This window comes from Loxodonta africana, chromosome 16, assembly GCF_030014295.1.
Source record: "Loxodonta africana isolate mLoxAfr1 chromosome 16, mLoxAfr1.hap2, whole genome shotgun sequence".
NCBI classification, from domain to species: domain Eukaryota; kingdom Metazoa; phylum Chordata; class Mammalia; order Proboscidea; family Elephantidae; genus Loxodonta; species Loxodonta africana.
In genome coordinates, this window is record NC_087357.1 from 63,635,002 (window position 1) to 63,639,328 (window position 4,327).

Below are 4,327 nucleotides of genomic sequence, written 5' to 3' on the forward strand. Positions count from 1 at the left end.
AGGTAGTGAGCTGCAGGTAGACACATACATATAAATGGGCACACACATGCTCACACACGTACACATCCTAAAAAGGGAGATTTTTACTGGATTATGCATCGGTGATGTTGATTTCTTTTTTCCTAAGTGTTTGTGCTGTGTAGAACCAGATTCAGCTCCTCCTTTAGGGTGTGGGGCGACTGGTGCTCGAGACTGCTATTTCTGTTGGTGTTGTTACAGGGCTGTACTTTATACCCTGTGTTCCCAAGTGCACGAGGGAAGAGTAAGTCTGGCACCTGATAGGCATTTTTGCTCCTGTGGAACCAAGTGAGCTTCATTCCAACTAGCCACTGTCCTGCTGGACTCTGTTTCCTCAAAGGTATTAATATTGTTCTTTATTTTGGCAGGCACTACAACAATTCACCAGTCTTTTGCTCAGTCCAACTAGCACCCAGGGCAGTGATCTTATCGAGAACCAAAATACTCTCTAAGTTCTTCCCAAGTTCTACTATGAATTCTTTCTTTCCGGTTCCCAGCTTTTGCTGGAGATTGAAAGGGGACAGATAGGAGGAAAATAACTGAGAAAATTCTATGCTGAATAAACAAGAGACCCTTCCCATATTCCCAAACACCCAGCCCCCATGCTTGGGAGCTGTTTAGTTCTAATACCCACAATCCCCAGGATGTAACCTAATCACCCAAAGTCTTGGACGATAGTAACCTGAGACTCAAGTGCTATTTTAGTTGCTTGTCTGTGAGCCAAGATTAGAATTCTATGAACCAGAGCCTTACCCTACCACTCTCCCTGATACCATAACAGGATGTCCTCAGGAGGTGAGCAATCTTTTCTCCTAGCAGCTCTTCAAAGACATGACCTTAAGGATTCTACCACACTACCTGGCAACAACCCACAACTTCCCTTTAAACTTCCCACCATGCTATCTCTGCCATGCCAACAACTCCACGATGGGTATTAGACACTGCTTTACAATAATTCTGCCAGTTTTCTTGTTCAAGGAGACCAGAGGTGTCTGTCACACCTAGACTTACCAAGATAAGATACCAGAGGCAAAATTAATCTGATCTGCTCCAAAGGAAGGGTTCTCCCAACCTGTGCAAATGAATTCAAGAGGCACCTGGGCAAGTCAGAATCTTTTTGGTGGCTGGCTCCATGCCAAGAACTGTGATGCCAGGGAGAATTCAATTTATATTCCCGGGAGGAGGAAAGATAGTTAGAGCAGTGATTTTAATGTGCGGAATTTACAGTGTTCCAAGCTGCACAGTGAGAGTAAGGAAACTGGCACAACTCTTTGGACGTCAGAATTACCACAAAATTTGACAGGATACCAGGAAGTGATCCGATTGGCCCTGTGCTAACAATGACCCTTAAATGCCAGCATAATGGACCTTCCAAGTAGATGGCTCTATTCCCTAGAAAGGCCCTAGAAAACAAGTTAGTCTCTCAAATAGCCCCTGAACTAGTGCCTTATCACTTCACATCCTATATAGTCCTCCACATGCTGCTTCCACTTTGAAAACACATACTGCTTCCCTCTACCTCACAGCTCCCAAAGGTCTCAGCTTTCAGGCATGAGAGTGGTCACGTGATCACTGGGCTGCCAAGGTATATCAGTCCTTGGAGGTCACCTTGGTGAACCAAGCCATTATACTTTCTGGGGCTATCATCCGATACTCCTACAGTTACTTTGTGCAAAATTGAAACATTGTGTGGTACTTGCATGTTTCATTCTATACAAAAATGTTCCCTCCCTCCCCTGTCCCTATTTTTTAAACACCTGTATAAATTCTTATTTAAACAGTAAGTTAGAAATCTTACATTAATTTCTTTGTTCTCCCAAAAGACCATCTAAAATAACACTCCCACCCCTTAATAGGGTGTAAATGTTCACCTAAATTGGTTTGTATTATTGTTTTCAGGAGCGAGAAAGGGAGAAAAAAGAAACACCAGGTAAACTATTCCTCCATCTTCTACAAATAAATATGAGAGATCAGAAACCAGTTTACCAAAAGTCTTACAGAGTCCTCAATCTGTAGATCCCAAGAAAAAGTCAGAGTTTGGGCCATTTCTCCTTTCCTCCAAAGTGATGCACTCCATCCTTTGAGGTATGATTTTTTTTTGTTTTTCTCAGTCCTGTACCATGTGGAGCCACTGGGGCATCACAAACCCATGAGTCTGTCAAAATTTTGGGGCTCTTCTGGTACTGGCATCAATGGCCAGTTAGAGAGTCCTGCAGGTGCTGCCGACTCTGGCTCAGGGTCAGCTCCCAGCCACTGGTAGGTATCAGAGAGCATTCTCTTCACTGCAGCCCCCGCCAATCATGAAAGGGAATTCCTGAGGTTTGAGACACCATGGAAGCGAATGAAAGCTCCAGCAACCACAAAGTTGTCAAACAGCTGATGAGAGTGAAATGAGACGTCACACTTGCCAGGAAAGATGCGTTTGGGGATCCAGGCAGCATACGGGGCAGCTCACTTGATACAGAAGCTGGCCATCGGCATCAACCAACCTATCTGCCTTAAGGTGGCAGTTTTCACGGATCCTTCCAAGATGACATACAACATGATAGGAATGATCCACTCAGGCCTAGGCCCCCAAACACTCCTGCTCTTACTCTCTGATCTTGAGGAGTGGCAAATGCGGTCCCACTGGGATGATAACAGCTGCAATGCCCAGCACACAGATGACAATCAAATAGATGAAACAAGGTTGTGGATTACTGTTGGAAGAATAATAAAGCCAAGGAAGAAAACTTCCCATAATCAGAAGAGCAATACCAGAGTAGCCAGTTCAGAGAAGAGCCAGGAGACCCCCTCTGAGTGGTATTAGACTGTGTGGAAGAGACCTAAAAAAGAAAGGCAGAGAACTGCCCCCAAGAAGAATAAGCCAAAGACCACCTTCTCTTGCAGAGGTGTCACAAAGGAGACGTTTAGGAGAAACATAAAAGATCCCCAGGTACAGGAAGTATACACAGCCTAAGAGATGTGTTGCGATGTTGCCTGTCTGTGCGTATTCTGAAAATGCTCTTAAAACAGGCTGGAAAAGAAGGCATGGCAGGCTGGTGTCCATGTAAAAGAAAGCCATTATCCTTGAGCTAGTCTGGCATACATCCTGAGGGATTATTCGCCATCAAACTTCCCATACCTTACAAACAAATCTTCCATTCTTTCCATGACATGATGGGCTTGTAAGAGAGAAGTCATGCCCATAAACCTCTCATCCATAAACCTCTCATCTTCCCAGAGACTTCATCATTGCACTCATGTTCTTCAGAGCTCTTTTTTATGAAGAAAGAAAGAGCAGGTGCCTCTAAAATGAGCTCCCAATCTCCTTCTCGGTTGTGGTCATTATGACTTCTCCTTGAATCATCAAGTTGGTGCTCTTTTCTGAGCCTTATACGTGGCTCTGGAGTCCTGCTGCACCACAACCGGTTTTCTTCTGTCTTGTTCATAGGATACACAAACCTCTCTTACAAAGAGGTCTTTCTTTCTGTCCCTTCTTGGGAGGGTGTACTTTCAGAGCAGTGAGTTGACACTCCTCTCGGACCTGGGCTCTCCCTCTTCGCTGGGGAACCAGTGCTCCTGCTCCAGAGACCCTTACCAGGAACTTGTCACTGCCTGGCCGCACAACTTGGACTCCTCAGTGGTTTAATGTCTTTTTATTCAGTGACAGAGTTTTGAAGAAGTCATTCAGGGACACAAATAACATGGTTTACTTATGTCAATATCTGTTAAATATTTCTAGTTAAATCTATGTTCTAGAACGCAGAAACCATGTCTTATATTTCTCATATCTTCCATAAGACATCATATAATGCTGGGTTCCTGGTAGGTAGATGGAACGATTAAATTTCTTCAGGGCATCCCTATGGCTCATATTTCTTAAGTATTTATATTTAGGAAAACAAATTGCTCAAAAAAAGCTGCCTTCACACTAAAGGATTGTTGGAGACTACAATAATAAAACCAAGGAGGAGAAGAACAAGATGTGTGGTCAAAAGACTGTACTTTAAGTTCCCGCTATTTTGGTTACTAGCAGTATCACCATTAAAAAAAGTTAGTCTTTCTGAGACTCATTTTTCTCATCTTTAAAATGAAAGTAACTGAATCAATTGTTCAAGATTATTGTGAACATTAAACAAGATAACTAAATGGCACACCTAGAGATAAAATTAAGCGTGGTTTCGTGTCGTTTACGGACAATGTGAGCACAGATTACCAAACAAAACAAACTAAAATACTAAGGGGCAAACAGCATATAATATGAATAAGGGTATTGTTGTTATTAAGTGCCGCTGAGTCAGTTCCAACTTCCAGTGACCCTATGTAC

General features: G+C 43.2%; 1 pseudogene; it reads right to left on the reverse strand.

Moving 5' to 3' along the window:
• Positions 1 to 2,281: 2,281 nt before the first annotated feature.
• On the reverse strand, positions 2,282 to 3,449 carry LOC100672031 (adiponectin receptor protein 2-like; annotated as a pseudogene).
• Between the last annotated feature and the right edge of the window lie 878 nt (positions 3,450 to 4,327).